The sequence below is a fragment of the Nylanderia fulva genome, unplaced genomic scaffold, assembly GCF_048542155.1.
Source record: "Nylanderia fulva isolate GAGA-0341 unplaced genomic scaffold, ASM4854215v1 Scaffold21, whole genome shotgun sequence".
Classification (NCBI taxonomy): domain Eukaryota; kingdom Metazoa; phylum Arthropoda; class Insecta; order Hymenoptera; family Formicidae; genus Nylanderia; species Nylanderia fulva.
The window spans coordinates 1,011,517-1,029,710 of NW_028190275.1; the positions used below are offsets into that span (position 1 = coordinate 1,011,517).

Sequence of the window (18,194 nt, forward strand, 5' to 3'; positions counted from 1 at the left end):
GGAAAATAGAGTTTCGTTTATGTGATTTCACGTTGGAAAATTCGAATCAAGTTTTGTCGATTCGACCCGAATAGTGTGATATATCCTTAACTGACGCGCACAAAGCTAGATTGTTGCTTATTGTACACTCGAATCATAAAACGAATCTTTTGAGAATTTGATGTGTGACCCGCTATATCGTCTTTACATGAAATAACGAAAGTGCGAATAATAAACCGAACAGAAAAATTCAAGATTCAAGCACGACTTCTCAAAATTTGACAATTTCAGTGTCTCTTTTAACAATTTCTCATATATGCAAATTACGTAGCTGAGAATTTAGAGCTGTAAACCAAGGACAGGGGCAAAATTAGCGAAGTGGCGAATTTCCGCGAAATGGTACATTTATACGATAAAGATATTAAGTCTCTCGTTGATCAATTAGAGAATAACTGAAAAAAATGTCTCTTGCTCTTCCTCTAGTCGGAATATACAGCGGTCTTTTATGAGCGTTGCGTGTAGCGTGTCCTATTTTTCTCATAATAAGATACCGTCTCTCGCAGTATTGTACGTTTCTTGCTTCGTTACCAGCAATTTCCGCATAGCAGCTGCAAGTTGGGACGCGCCTTGCGAATCGTAAAGCGGTGCACGTCGCGCAAGCACATCGTGATTCAGCTACGAAAATCAATTTTTAACGCACAGTGCGTTTCCTCTCTCTCTCTCTCTTCCTTTCTTTTTCTCCCTTCCGCCCTTTTATGCATTTTTCTCTCGCCAAGATATTTTCAACGTATACAGACTAATGAATCGCAATTTTAATGATGGATAAAGAATAGCTTGGCCAGATAAAACATTTCATCTCGATCGTATTCAGGTTTTTACGTTCAGAGGAAAAGATTATATGGCTCGAATCAGATCGCGCATTTATTAGTAAAGCAGTTTTGTTATCACGAATAATATATTATTGTGCTAGATATCACTAATGGCCTTTTACTCTTGAACTAGGAATTTTCGAATCGAACATTATCGTTTTATCTAATTTGACATAATAACTATGAATATCTGTTTAATTTTAACATTTTCTAGCATTTAACCAAAAATTGAGATGTAAGAAATTAAAGCTAAAAATATAAATAGCAGGTTATACATAGAAAAACGAATTAATCGATACAAATGTAATTTTGGAGTTACAAATGATCTAATCACTAAATGATATAAGTGACTATAATTCACTGTTCCTCAATAATTTCAACTTTATACAGTAATCAAAACGAGTTTGATAACTTTAACTTTAAATCAATGTCGAGTTCAGTGTTATGTGCTAGTCAAAGGACGTTTATTGAACTTCTTTTTTAAACGAAATCAACCGAGATATTTTTTACGTAATATAGATTTATTGTCTTTATGTCACGAACTGATTATCGATACTGATTATTGATTATGTCAGTTTCACTTCCTTTTCTTTTATTAACGACATCTTTATTATTTTATTGTCGTGACCTCTCTCTTTTTTGACGAGCTTCGCGTGCAAGCCGTGATAATACATTGCCTAGCATGATTTTTGTCAAAAAACAGAAATATTAGCTTAAGCATTGAACGAATGACCCAATTTTGCTTCGACAAAGATAACAATTTTAGCAGGGTTTACTTTCACGGTACTCTTGAAAAATGCAAGTAACCTCTGCAATAGATTTCTGATAGGCGAATAGATATAAGGTTCTTGAGATAAAAAAATACTTATACCAGCGAAATGTTACTACATTTTCTATTGCGATGAATTATTTATGGAGATTTATGTCACGACATAAATATCTCATACTTACAGTTAAAGCTTCTCATATACTATATATTGCTTCTTTTTATTTAAATTATATGCTATTTGACGAATTTCCTAGCATACGTACGAACTTTCCCAATGCCGTTTACACACGATGCATTCATTTCCGACGTATATAGTGCAACACCTGACCGTCTGTAGAACGTGCACGAGAAATGGCGGATTAAAATCATAGTTTGTCTTTGATGTTTAACGTTGAACTTTCGACATTGGAAGTTTCTCTGCGTAAGTCGGATTGACTGCAATAGTCGTTCGTGTATATTTAGAATTTCCGGATTCGTTTTACTCCATATAATCATCTCAAACTAGTGCATTTGTAGCTCGTAATTAGCGAATTTATAAAGACCGGGTGCTTAAATTGGCGCAAGACAATTTTCCCTTATTTTACTCGTTTATTCGCTCGCGTTATACATCGAACGTCTCTTTTTATTTTCTCGGACCACGATACGTTTTTCCGTTTTTGCCCGGCTGATCGTCGGAGTAAAATTGTCTCTATCTCGCTCGAGAGAATTTTACTCCGATGATTCTCGTTACATAAATAAATTGTCACCGCAGGGTAATGATTTCGTTAGATAGAACGGAAATACATAGAGATGTGTCTCAAGACGTAGTACTACCTCAGAACCAGCTCCTTATTAAGCCTTTGCCCATTTCGCAGGTATTCAACAAGCGTACATAATTTGTAACGAGCTCCAACGGTAAAGGTTCAAGATATGACGAATAATTCAACGCTAACATGCCGTGCAATTTGTCTTCCATTGTGTACACGATTTATCTTTCGCGACTTCGTGACTCTATGTACCTGATGTAGTCTTATATAGAAGTCTACTTACACGCGAGTATCGCGGGATAATGTTTATCATCCAATTAGTAAGTCTTTACTTTGAGATGATTTTCATCATGTGTCGCGTGCGATCACAAAATTTCATCTTCCATTTATTCGAATTTTTTTTTTCTTCCTTTATCTCCCTTTAACCAATTGTTAAGGAAAATCTAAAACGTCGTAAACTGCGTAAACCGTGAAATAAAAGAGCGCAAATGTTTGTCTGCGGTGCAACGCGACTGCGTGTTTAAGACAGCCGTAACAAACGCGAATGGGAAACACAAGCAGCGAGTTATATACAGTTCCTTCTTATCTAATCCATTAAACTCGATATCACCTCAGACCCTCGCGGGCACACAATGTATAGAATCGACCGGGGAAAAATAAGAAACACACGAGAGAGAACCGCCTGGGGCAACGCACGTGCTTATGTGTGTGGACGGGCGAAATCATTGCCAAAAAAAAAAAAAAGAAAAAGAAAGAAAGGAGAGGAAAAAAAATTCCGACATTGTATGGTGAAACAACGGGGTATACGGCGTGGGATTTGTAGGTAAAATATGATGTGATATCTCTCGTATGTCAGACGAGGGAAAACTGCCCGCGGCTCTCTTCGAGAAACTCCCTTCGTCATGATAACCCGGAAGTTACGCGAACACAGGACGGTCGTTTTCTATCGTGCCGCCAATAGTTCCTGTCCATTTATGGGTGGATATCTGACCCAATTCTTGGATTCTGCTTTTTACACGTTGCTCTTTTTTCCACTTTTCTTTTTACCCCCTCGAATGACCAAGCGCGATATACATGCGCGATTTCTCGAGGGCTATTACACAAATAATATAGCAAAAAAATCGGGATATCAACGCGCTTTCCTTATGTAGGACACATTGCATAGAAAGAACCCGGAGAAAAGGAGAGACGGAAAAGAAATCCTGAACTACAAGTCTGACGCGTCGCGTGCACACGAAAATCACCACGAAGAAGTGTGTAAGTGTGACTCAGCTGTTCCGCAAAGAGTCGCGTGTTACGCGATCAGATGTCTTATTATAGGTGTCCATGCCATGTTGGAAGCATGCAATAATTACGCGATTATGCGCACGTTCGGTTGACGTTCATTTATTTATCGGTCAATTCGCGAAAGAAAGTTTTTCCTTTTTTTTCAACAGGTTATAAATAAACGCGTCGCATTTCTATATAACAATGCCGGCGCACGCCAACTGACTGTTTCGCTATTATTTTCGCGCCAACAAGCGCTTTAAGGTCATTCGTCGAGACCGCGAATCGCCAAAGGGACTCGCAGCAATTTTCTACGTATTATGCGTACTTAGAATATAAAAGCGCGGGACTTGTCTCTTCTTTATATACTTGCAATTGTCTGCGTGTGCATTAAATTTGTCCAACGCATTTTTGTTCTTTTTCTTCAAGCTGTTAGAAAACATGTTTGTAACAGCATTATATTACAGCGTATTCCGAGAGAACCATCGTTCCTCGTTCCATGAATACAAAGAAAAATGTATTTTTTCATATTTTCTTACATCCTTCGTGCGGAGAAACAAGCATATGTTACGAGCTTCGGTAAATATCACGCAAACTAACGATGTTAACGTAGCCGATCGTATGCTCGAACATAATGCAATTTGCTATAAAAGCGTAACTTTTGTTTAGACTTGGTCTTTTATTCGAATACGCAATGGACATATATCATGAAACAGAGAAAGCTGATAAATTTATCCGCGAGAAAATGATCGATTTCTACGGCCGACACACTCTGGGTTACGCTGTATATAATAATTTTATCCGCGTATCTGTGATGCGGCAATTAATTCGCATTGACAATGATTGAAGTCATTAATTTTCAATCGTTCCAGCCGACCGATTATACATTAATCGGGGCTTCATTAATTAATCACGGTGTCCAAGGATAACGGGGAATCGGAAGAGCGTCATCCTTGGATGAATTACGAGCCAATCGCAACGTTTATGCTAATTTCCGATCCAATATCACGCATCGAAGGTGACGTTTGTTGCACTTTATGAAAATTGACGATAAGCAGTCGCGCGCAAATACGCGATGAAATAAAAGAAGATTACCGAAGCGTGTGGACTGAAAAATTGGATTTATGCAGGGATAAATTAATCGCGAAATTGAGATTAAAAATAAAAAAGATGGAAAAAAAATGGTGACAGCTTCCGAAAGTTCGTTTCGGGCAGAAAAATTCTCAGCAGCTTTTCGCTAGACTTGCCGCTATTCCTTCATCTCGCTGAGCTCTATCCCCGGTTCCAATTTGCTCGGAAAATGTTTTTCCTCGTGCCGTGACTCGAAACCGCGAACGGGAACGACTGGGAAATTGTAAGAACGTCTTCCTTCGCGCGCGCTCGGACAAGACGAGACGATATCTTTTTCTCTCTTCCGGCCTCTCTCCGACTAGATTTTCTTTCGCTCGAATTTAAAATCTAAATTCTCGATTATTGACTCAAACGTCAAATTGGATACAGTGCGAAATCGCATAAAAAATTAATGCCAATGGATGCATTCCATTTGACATTATTTTCGTTTCAAAGCATTCGATGGACCAATGAATCAAATGAACGGAGAATCTTACCCTTCGAAGCGAAAATAGCGTTAAACAGAGCGAATCTAATGTATTGTATTATATATAGAGAGGCTGTGTTGGATTTGGCGACAATCTCGATCCAACACTTGTCCACTATACAGTATATGAACACACACACATATATATATAACGTATCTATATACTTGTAAGAGTGAAACTTCGTAAACTTGGGAGAAAGTTAAGAGATCGGACAAAATCCAGAATCAAAAGCAAAGTATCTAATATCGAAATCGATACAAGATATATCAATTCATTTTTGTGCTTGATTTTAAAGTAAAAACTCAATTATTGACGCGCGAACGTCGATGTGGAAATATTATTTGAAATAATATAAAAATATGTTTATGTTTAACTTGTGTCGGAGTATTATATCCAGCACTCGTCTTGTAGACTAGTTGAGCAAATAAGTATATATACAAGTATCTTATATTCTATATTTGTAAGAGTAAAAATCCGTAAATTTTAATAAAAGTTAGAGATCAGAGGAAATGCAGAGTTAAAAACAAAGAGTATATATCTTATGTTATATCAAAATGATACGAGATGTCAATCATTTTTTTTCGCTATTTAAAAATAAAAATTTTCGATTATCGATGCGATGTTGAAATAATATAAAAATATATTTATATTTAACTTGCATCAAAGTATTAATATATCGCAAAGCTGTGTTGATTCAATTTCGATCCAGTACTCGTCGAGCATATAAGTATATATAATGTATCTTATATTTAATATAGTAGAGTATATTTAAGAGTAAAAATTCTAATTTAGAAAGTTAGAGATTGGATGAAACTCAGAGTTAAAAACAAAATGTTTAAAATATCAAAATGATATGAAATAACCAATATTTTATTTTAATTAAACTTGAAAAGTTTCCACGCGATTCGTAAGTCTTATTTGATTAAAATATATCGAGAAACGGATAATCTTTTCCTTCAATTCGTACGTCTTGGTAAATTCGATTTAACTAATGAACTGAGAGAATATTTTTCTCACGAGATTTGTCTTACAATTAGACAGACGGCAGACAAGAAGTACGGGTTTATAACGCTTCCATCCGATTCCAATTAAAGGTTCCGTCGAAACGACGTCATAACGTTGCGAATTTCTCCTCCTTGATGGTGAAACACGAGCAAAGACGCAAAGTTCTCCTATTACTTTCTCTATGCATTACCGACAAACTCGTTTCCTTCCGCGTTTTCTCGAAATGGATCGACTACTTTGGCTCGAGTATTTTCGATGGTGACGACAAAAAGAGTCGACACTTACTCATCGTATCTCGAGAAACGTGAGTAGTGATGATCCAAATTTATCCGAATAAATATGGGGAAATATCGTGAAATTATATATTAGAGATTCTATCACAATTATATATTCCATTTCGTTTATTCGAAGCTATATCGATTTCAGCAGTAATAACTACAGAGAGTTGATTAACATTTCATGTAATATTCCCACGATAGCAAAACTTTCGATCATCGAATTTCACTTATCTTCAGCTCCGTTTTAGCATACGATACCAAAATCCTAGAACTGACTATTTCAGCGATCGCGCAGGAAATTGAAATTGTTGCCTATCTAGCTCGATCTCTCATTCCGAAGATTCGATGATCGACAAACTACATATATACGCGTACGTCATTATCGATTAGCTTCGTTATGTATACTAATGGCGATAATTAATTCTCTATAGATTTTTCGTATGTTTGTATGTCGAATTATTCATCCGTGTTTGCTGAATATTAATTGCTCTGATTTGATCAACAAATACGCACAAATTTAACGCTGGCAACATTTTCGTTGTTACAGAGTTTCGCATCATCGATATGTATGGATTTTGAAATTTCTATTTCCAACAAGTCTCGAGGGATTGTGCAGCTAGACGCGACGAAAAAAGGTAAGTTTGATACGAGATTTTTTTTAATATTTGCACTATTAGATTGGCAATTTAGTATACTGAAAACAAATTATTAAATTAATAAATATTAATTTGAATATTGCCTAATAAATCATTTATTTGAAACAAATATTTATCTGTTTTAAAAAGGATCTTCTATCAAATAAATATTTTTCACATCAAATCAATATTATTAGTTTCGCAAATAAATGATTTATTAAACAGTATTGAAATAAATATTTATTCGAATTCGGTCAATTTTTTTCAGTGATTAATGATGCGTCGTATCAACAATATACCGTGTGTATTTAATTAGTTGTGTTCAAAAATTTTGTCAACGTTAATAGCTGTTCGCCACTTGATAATAAACAAACACTCGACAAATGTTACGATTACCCTGTTGCGCGGGTCGGATTCGAAATCCGATCGGAAAAACAGGAACGAACGATAAAATGTACATCTCCATACACACACACACACACACACATACGCATACGAGCGAATGCACGGTACATGTATCCAGGAATAATTCAGAGAGCCTTCAACATGCGAAAGACGAGTTACGATGCAACATATCGATTCGAATTTCCACGAGCGGCGCAAAATTTGTCATGATTTTTTCTTTCTATATATCGTCGACACGACGCTTTCATTTGACACACGATAATTGAGTAAAGAAAGGAATTGTACACACAATGTGAAATCGTCTCGCAAACGTTTTTATCTTAAACATAAAAATTTATACATCTAGAGCTCGGGCCAGTTTTTCTATTTATTTAAGATGATTGTATTTGTTCTGTAAAGTAAAAAAATTGTCTCAGCTTTCGCTATAGAAATTACAAGATTGATGCATTCTTTTTTGTATTTATATGATTAAAATTTAATTAAACCTTCGTGATTATTCGTTGGAGCGTGAATTTCGGCGAGTTCTTTATTAAATGATAAGCGATCGTATTCACGCGAGAAAGTTGTCACCTATATTTGGAAAATTCACGACACAATGTGAAGTATGGGAGAATTTAAGGGAGAAGGCGTAAGAGAAATAGGTTCGCTCGGGGATAGTTTCCGGGGAATTCCGGACGTTCCTCCAACGGATACATTGGCATTTTCGAGGATAAAGGAGACTCCGTGATACGATATCGAACAGTTCAGTCTATCTCCTTATCGGAAGCACGAGAACGTAAAGTACAATAAGGGCGGAAAGCGTATGTACCCGATCTAATTTCGGATTGTTGTATTTGAACGCGTATATTCGGGATCGTTATCCGTATATATAAGGACAAAGGTCCCTCATTTGCATTAGATAATAATATAGATACAGACACGGTAATATAGCGATCTCTCAAAATCTCGCGTAATTATGTGCGTGTGTATGTATTTGTATAATGAGACTGTCATTTAAATGAAGCGCCAACAGAGCTTTTTCCGCTTACTTCGGCTCGAATCTCACGCTCACGTTTATTTAATTTGTCACACAGCGGGACGAGCAATTGCTAAATACGAGACAACATTACTGCTTTTTTTTTTTAGATGTTTGAGGGAGAGAGTCGCTTCATGAATATTTTAGTAGCGCGAACTCGAGTCTCCCCCAACGTAAAAATAAGAGAACTGCGGGAGAGCGCGCGGAATATTTTCTGAAATAAGAAAAGCATTAATATATTCCTTTTAAGGAACAAATGGCACATGAAAACACTTTTCGCATTACTTTTCATAATACATTTTCGTGAAGGAATTTTCAAAGAAATTTTCCCTTTCGTTTTTCTTGCTTTCAAAAAATATTTACTATTTCAAGTATATATGAATTTTTAGATTCGTAATATTAATCATTAATCATGCGTATATAGAGAGAAATGTGATAAATTTTAACATTCATACATCTCTCGGTGACGCTGAACTCGTACGCAAATTATGATAAGAGGCTCGTGGGCGTATAAAGTATAGTGTAGGTGTGGGAAACGCGTGTCGTTGCGTCACGATAAAAATAAAAAATATATGATGCATGAACCGCGAATTAGTGTCGACGTTAAAATTAAAATTAACATAATCGCGAAAATACAGGTGTTTCGGAAATATCGCTCCGGGAAAAAAAAATTAGCTACCATAGTTAAATTATAGCTGTCCATATATCAGCTATGGCAGCTAATATTTTTAAGCTATAACATTCTCGTTCGTTAAATTATGGCTAAAAAAGATTAGTTACCATAGCTAAAATTTAGACATGATAAATAAATTTTTTTTTCGTGAATTCCTTTCGCATAATCGCTCCGATAAAGGCAGTAGCTTGAATTAATTATCGGAGTGATTCGTGGGTGTTTCGTTGACCTATCGAAGTGATCCTACAATCATCGCTCATATATTGTTATTCTTTTTTCCTACATCTGCCCACGCGATATTATTTCTACTACATATATCCTGTTTTTCCTCGCGATGACAGATCTTCCCACGCTTTTATCTATCGCTATCACGCTTCGTTATCTACATCGATTTACGAATCGGTTTAATGAATGATTTTATCGTGAATGATTTTACAAGATAAAACATTATTTAATAGAGGAAGATTCGACGTGACGAGGTCTTTTATTCTTAGTTATGTAACCCGCATTTTTGGTCATTTAAGGCTGCTTTAATGATTCGATTGAGCAATCATTCTCGCAACGAGCTAAGTGAATGGATTATTTCCATTACTCGTCCTGTCTGCGAGCCATTCTCGCAAGGAGTAGATTTCCGCGGAACAACATTAACGAGCAAGTTGCAAAATGTCCGGGAGAAGTTGAGCCGGTGGCTGAATAGATTAAAGCGCAACTACGGAGTATATACGATGAAGGGAGGGAGTCCCTTCGAACCTGTACGAAACTTTTCGCGATTGTTAAAGTATTAACTCACTTTTCAAGCGGCTTTACTTTTCGCGCATTTTTATCGGCGTAAGGTCTCGACGCGAGGCGGCACGGGAAAGCACTCTCCGGTAATTAACTTAATTCGTGTCCCTCGCTGTTAGGCGGATAATATCGAGTCAGTGATAATGACGCGATAATCGTGTTTATGTGGCTCGTTCTCTCTCGTTTAACGTCCGCGTAAATGCATGCATGTATATATTTTCATACGCGTTATCGTTATTTTTATGAGAACTTTCGATAAACTTATATTACGCTGTGCGAAATGTCTTATATACCAAAGTACTAAAGATATATATTTGAGTTCGCGTTTTCCAACTTATTTTAACTATGTTCCGTAAGTATTCCGAATATCTTTGCGAGAAAAAGTCTAAAAGAATTTTAGTTATACGCCTCTTTTTTTTGAAAATTGATATCTATATTTAGGGCGCTTCTAAAGTGTTTGATTAAACTTTTCCATCATATAATTAAATTAAAACTCATTTAAAAAAAGTGACATTTTCGACATTCGCGAAATGATTATTTCAGAAACGTGTCTTATAAAGAGTGTCGTCCCGTTTCGCAAGAAGTCTCATTCCGGAAAAAATTTGAAATCGACAGAAAGCGAGAGAGAGAGAGACTGAAACTTTTTCCCTCGCCTCGAACTCTCGACTCCAGCTTCTTTTTTTCCCGATTCTTCTACTTCCGTTGCGAAACTGAGGGTAAAAATAAATCCGGATGCGGACGCTATCGGGACGGGACTTTATTTTCAACGGAGTCGGTCGAATGGCATCCACGTGAAACGACATTATTCGCACGAGAGAGCGTAACAAAAGTTGGACAATCACATTGTGACATTTAGCCGACTCGGTCACGTACGAGCTTGAAAAACCGCAAACTTCCGTTCACGTATGAGCTGTAGATGTTGCTTATTTGAGGCAGGAGATGTGTATATAGAAAAAAACCTTTCTTCCGAATGGCTAAACGAGCCCGAAAACAATTTTCACGCTCGATGCTTGTAATCGGAAATGAGGAGGGTCATCTCGTTTATACGGACGGTCGTAAATGCTTTTTCCGGCGCGTCCTTAAAAATTTAATGACGCCCAGTTAATCCCCACGTGTGCGTGGAAATAAAACCGTAAGTTTTTTTCTTCTAAAAGTGATCTCTTCAAAATTAATATAATAATAAAGGGCAAATTCGAGCCAAATAAATCGTTAAACTAAAATAATTGTACATATTAAATACCGGTCGACTTAAAATTAAAATGATAAAATTAACATAATGAAAATGTATTGAATACATATACAAAAGAAAAAGAAAGAAAATTTTAATTTTAAGTCGACCGGTTTTTAATATATAAAATTATTTTAGTTTAACGATTTATTTCGTTCAAATTTGTCTTCTAATTATTATTGTATTATTTTTATCTTTTTTTTTTTTTTTATTTCGAGCGAAAATTATTCGAGCCGCGAAGCTAAGCATCTTGCCATTTGCCATGATAAAACGCGATGATAAAAATTAATCGCGCCGACACTTCTCTTGAAAAGGGAGGGATAAAATTCATTTCTCTCTCGTAGAACGGATATAAGATAGACCCTTCTTCCGCCACGCGCCTTCCGACCTTCCAACTCGATTTCGGGGTTTCGCGGCATTCGATTACAAACACCTGCTACTCGGTGGACCATTAACCGACAAAAGAGAAAAAGAGAGAGAGAAAGAGAAGTGTGTGGGTGTGTGAATGTGGGATATGGATGTCACGTGTGAACGGAAAACGCGGCTGTTCGTTCACGAGTTCGCCACGAGGAAGGCATGCGGCTCGTATTAAGTTTTTATCGCGCCGTAATGCATCGGCGTAATGCACCGCGAATTATGCACCGCGACTTGCCGTGCATTAAATTTCGAAAATAAAGCGCTTCGCTTATATATCGAGCTCGGGCGGCGGAATATAAAATGAATAGTTATTAGTAGTCGAGATAGAATCGCATTTTCTTTTCCTTCCTACCGAAATAAAAAGAAACGCAAAATAACACGTCGATTTGCTAATCGAGATGAAGATGCGAATCGAGACGTCATTTAGTTTATTATAAAGCTATGACCGCATTATCGGAGCGACACGTGAACTTTTGACCCGATTGTATTAGTTCTTTAGCGATATATATATATATATATATGTATATATATATATATATATATACACATATATTCATCATAAACATATATTCCGAACAGACGAATGAATTGAATGAAACGGACCTGTAGTAGGCGATTTTATTCGCTTTAAACCGCAATGAATATTTACTTCTGTTTAAGTTGTCCGTTTCCGTTTTTTCAAAAATTACGAGAAATTAATTAAAGCGAGGGAATATAAATGACGCGAATAAACGAATAACACGGTTGAACGCAGCACACGCATATTTCTTTTTACTTTTTTCCTGAATATTCATGAACGTGTGTAAAACGGTCGTATCGTAAAAATGATAAATTCATTATTTGATATCAATGTATATTTCATAACGCGACTTTACGAGCTCTACGAGTTGCTTATTGTATAAAATGCTCGACATTCTTGCGAACGAGAACTACATACGTGATTAATCAAATCTAGTCTGTATAAAGCGAGCGAAAAATAAATTCTTCAATTGACTGAATTGTTTCAGCTAATTATTCAACATGGAAAAAAATGAGCTGTCGTAGCTAAATTTTAAAACTATCCCTGTATTACACATGAAATTTAGTTATTATGCCTCAATTTTAGCTATATGATAGCTAATATTTTTTAACTATAGAATTCTCCATTTAATTATATATAGCTAAAAAAAAAATTAGACAGCTAAAATTGAGCTACGGCGGCTAATTTTTGTTCCGCGAGCTAACGAAATAAAAAGACGCTGTCGAGGAGAAGAAATGATTCTTTGTAATAAAGAGCGCGTTAAATACGCATTTCCCAGCTCGTTCGCAGTTCTGGACAACCGGAACACGGTTATTTACACAAGTATTTGGGCTAATTCGTGTCACCAGTGCTCGACCTCGCGTGGGCGAAGCGCGTCTGATCAATACGGGGCTTTTACTACTTGCAGAGTGCCGACGTGCCGACTCATTCATTCACGACGCACAAGCATAATAATTTGTTTACCGTTCGTGGGGTCCCTCTTGCGGACATGTACACATAAACTATACGTCCGAGTATGGTCGAGAGAGGTAGATTGTGTGATATCGGAAATTGATAGAGGACTTACAGCCCGACACGAAGAACGTATCGCGGTATACAAAGCTTGTATAAGCCCGTTTGAAAAATGGCAAGCAGATTGCACGCACTTGCGTGGCCTCCCCGATCGATGGTCCCGTCGTTTATTCGTTTTAAGGATAAAAGCGAGGTCAGGTCGATCGCCAGGTAGAGAAAGACCTTGACTCAGTGGCCGGACTCGGTGGCGAATGCGCACGCGTTCTTTCTCACTCTCGCTCTGTCTCTCTCACTTCTACACACACACACACATACATATTTACTGTCCCTATATCAGTCTGACTGCAATAAGGACAGAACACAGTAGATATCACTACTACCTCCTCTGGCCCTCTACTATTACTACGTTTACGCTTACTACCCTCTTCCTTTCCACCCCACCTCGATCGTTCATATATACGCCTACGATACTCCACTCACGTGTACGACACGATTCTCCTACGCAACGCAATTAATGAATACGTCACGAAGAGGTCTCTGCGCCCGACACTCGATTTCCTGACCTGACCTCCGACGAAATGTCAATCCTGCTCGAGCGAATCAGAATAGGAGATTCGAATAATTTTATCTTCTATGACGAGATCGATTACCAAGGACGTCTCCGCGTGCATATTTCAGTAAGAAATTCGAGCGCGAGATTCTCCCATTATATATACTCGTCGTTTTATCGTTCGCGCGGTTTGCTATCGCAGCGGTCAGGGAAATCTGGAAAACCGGGCATTATTGTCAGGGAATTTGAGAAATCTGGAATTGTCAGGGGAAAGTCGAGAAATATTACTATTTATCTGGATTTCTTTACATTATTCTACATTTGTCTCAATAATTTGACATTTTTTATTAAATAAATGCTAATTTTCTGTGTTGTGAAAAATCGATTCGTTAATTTATATTTTCATCGTCGTGGTATTTTATTTCAATGTGTTTGATAGAGACAAAATTAAAAAATTTGATATAATATAAATATAAAAGGTGATTATTTAAATAATTTCTAGTGATATGTTTGTTTCGATTATCGTACATGATGCAGATTGTATAATTGATTTAAATCTTGGTTTTAACTTCCGAATCTTTTCAATTGTTGCGACAAAAATATCTCAAGGATTTCATGATTTAACATTTAATTGATTTATTATATAGATATAATATATGCAAATAATACTAAACAGTCGGGGAAAACATGAATTTGTCGTCTTGGAAAATCTGAAAAAGTCAGGGAATTTTTTTCATTGAATCTGCTGGACACTCTGTATCGGCAACGGTGGCTGATTAGAGCGTTCTCTATGGAGATTGTTAATCACCCTGTTTTTACATACACACGAGACATTGTCCATCACGAAGTCGCACTTATTAATATGCATAACCGATTTCTTTTTTTTTTTGTTTCGCGTATCTTATTTCGGAATAAATAATGAGAATTCCTCGGTTTTTCTTCTTCCATCAGAAAACTTTGTCGACTATTAAAAAATTCAATTGAAAACAAGAAGAGGACACACCATTAAGTATTAAATAAATTCAACTCACAATCAGTCGCGAGGAGAAGCGGAAGCGAATTTAAATCGATTAAAAATGTATTATTTAATAAGGCATGTATATACATATGTATATACATATCTCGATATATTTATTGAAAGGGTGACTATCGCATCTTGGAAAAAACTTGTATGATATGATTGATAACGCTATCGGTTTTCTAGTCAAGCACATAATGGAAGCTTTAACACCTCGTTCGTGTTATGAATAATTATGTAATTTGCGGCGAAATGTCGAGAAATCCACACCGCGGAATGTATTGATCAGAGGCCACACAATCATCCAATATCAACGCACGCGCCTCTGTAAAACTGTGTGTGTGTGCGAAATCTCATTCTCTCATTTGACGTCAAATAAATGATTACGTGTCCGGGCGTGTACACACGATAGGAATAAGAAGCATAAAAACGCACGTAAACGATTTTTATACAACCGCACCGTTCGGGAAAATACTCTGCAATCCTTTTAACATGCGCGTTATTTATACGTTGTTTATATATGCGGTCAGATATACTAAATAACCCAATGGCTATACAGATATACAAAGTGGAAAAGGTCAAAGGATGCACCGAGATAACGGAACGCGCGTCTCCGTCCTTGAAAAGCATTCTAGTTGCACAGGTCGCTTTCTAAAGTTTTAAAGCGCACGAGCTGTATATCTAACCCTGCAAATTACCATAATCGGCTTTTGCAGCATCGATTATGCGAATCGTGGCCGAAGCCCCGGTTCACGCTATACCTCTTCAAATTCGTGCTGGGGGCCGCGAGCATAATTTTTTTTTCACCCGCTAAACTTTAACCGCGAATATGTAAATTCAGAATTTTTACCACTGCGAGATAAGGCCGCACGTGTAGAGTGTAAAAAAAAAAAAATTTATTTACGCTCGCGTGTGTTTATATTCGTCGATCGAGCGACATTTGAGCGAAGTTTCGTCGAAATACATCGTATATATAAAAGGTCGGGGAGAAAACGTGTGACAGCTATAGAATTTCTAACGTTAGGAAAGAATCAAACAAGTTCAAGGTTCACTTTATATGTTGAACTTTATATAACGAACATTTGACCTCTCCGTCCCTAGAGCTATACAACGGAAATGTGTCGATGAAGAGCACTCGATGAAATTGGAAACTATGTCAAGTGTCTTTTGATAAAAGGAGAAGATTCGTGGGGGCGAGAAAAACTGCAAAAGAGAGCGGTATTGCAGATTCCAGAAATCGTACCGAGCTTAAGAAGTTCCTCGTTAGCCTCCGAACGAAAATCAGTTGAGGTAATCGAATATCCTTTTCTCTAAAGGACCTTTCATCTTTTTCTTTTATTCGACTTTTATTGGAAAACGCAGTTTCGCGCTTAATTTCGTACTTGCGTTTACGAGGAGCTTTTCAACAGATAACGTTTATCTATAATAGGAATGCGCGACCTCGCGCTGACAAATGGCGCCTTTATCTCGGCCTTATACCGCCTTTTCATCGGTCCAGCGAATTATTCGACCCTTCGATAAGGGAGGGAATAAGTTTTCGACGGCGCAAATGCCATTATTTAAGCAAGGCGGCTTAACTCCATCAAACTTATTCCGAACTGTCTTATCTCCGGCGACGTTCAATTTCGAGAACAATCCGACGTAATCGCTAATCCTTTGCCGATTCTGCAGCCGTTTTAGGAACGCGAATTGTGCAGACGTTCCTCTTGATTTGAATTTCGAGAAATAATTAAACCAGCTCTGAAGAGCTTTCTATACTATAGGGTGTCTCAGATCTATCGTATCATACGTTAATGAGAGATTCCTGAGGTGATTTGGAGACGAAAATGTCTAGGCACCAATAATTTGCGAGTTATAAACTATTGGAATTAAAAGCTTTTTTGTAAACCTTGTAAAAATAAATTATTAACAAAACTACATTTTTTAATTAATTTCAGGTAAAGTTTATTTTAATGGAATTTTAAATTAAAGCTTAGTTACAAAGATACATGATTTCAAAAATTGGAAACATTAAAAAATGATAACCTTTCTCGATATTTTTGCTGAGGAAAAATCGTCTCCAAATCGCTTCAGGAATATCTCCCATTAATGTGTAATACGGTAGGTCTGGGACACTATATATATATATATATATATATATATATATATATATATATTTGATTCGAGATAGGGAGAATTTAGTTTTCGTGTTTACACGTGTATATATATTTTCGTGCACGGCTGGGCAAATATTTTCCTCCTTTTTTTAGCCGATTTGTCAAATTCACGACTTATACTACTTGAAAGTTTCTGGGAAAGTATCGATTGCAGCCGCTATCGTTGCTATTTGCCGGCACCGCAGGGCGAACTTTTAACGTTTTCGCGTGCTTCGGACACATCGACCGGCAACTTCCAAAGCGATCGTTAAAGTAGCGGTAACCCTCGAACGATTCTTATAGGCGCCGTCCGGGATCATGCAATTTGCCGGAATTTGCATTTTTCCTCCTAGTCTCATCGAACTGACTCGGAAAAGAGAGACTCGTAATTGGTTAAGATTATAACGTTTTTAAGAATATTACATGCTTTTATATCTTCCTTTATTTACGACATGAGAAAAATCTGTCTGATCGATATTTGATGTAACGCCCATATAATTATCGCGTTTTCTATTAGATATTCCTCAACACCGATAATACTCTTTATTTAAAGTCAATTCTAAGACAAGTCGTAATTGGTCAAGATTAATATAATAACGTTTTAAGAATATTACATGCTTTTATATCTTTTATCTTTTTTTTTATACGAGAAAAATCTGGAAATTTGTCTGTTCGATATTTAAAGCAACGCACATAATTATCGCGTTTTCTATTCGATATTACTCAAAGTCGATAATACAATTAAAAAAAGTTAATTCTAAGACAAGTTGTAATTGGTTAAGGTTATAACACTTTTAAGAATATTACATGCTTTTATATCTTCCACTTTTTTCCGATACGAGAAAAAATCTGGAAATTTGTTTGATCGATATTTAAAGCAATGCACATAATTATCGCGTTTTCTATTAATTAAAATTTATTTCTAAAGCAAGTCGTAATTGGTTAAGATTATAACACTTTTAAGAATATTACATGCTTATATCTTCCACCTTTTTCTGATACGAGAAAAAATCTGGAAATTTGTCTGATCGACATCTAAAGCAACGCACATATAATCATCGCGTTTTCTATCAGCTGTTGCTCAAAGTCGACAATACAATTAATTGAAGGTCAATTCTATAAGACAAGTCGAGGCTAAAGGCTGGCCACGTGGCTGTAAGAATTATCTTCCAATCCTATTTTCCATTCTCAGAGGGAAACGCGACGTTTGCATTTTCAACTTTTAATATCCTCTTTACCCTAATTCTTCATTTCCATGCATAAGATTATCTTATCCTCCTTCGTATTATCCAGT

At 36.6% G+C, this 18,194-nt stretch overlaps 1 protein-coding gene across 1 annotated transcript in view; it reads left to right on the forward strand.

Moving 5' to 3' along the window:
* The window catches only part of Hs3st-A (Heparan sulfate 3-O sulfotransferase-A), a 46,751-nt gene that overhangs the window by 6,044 nt on the left and 22,513 nt on the right, over positions 1 to 18,194 (forward strand). The window contains 1 exon segment of the mRNA XM_029309799.2: positions 7,058 to 7,145. The gene's annotated coding sequence lies outside the window, so the exon portion shown is untranslated.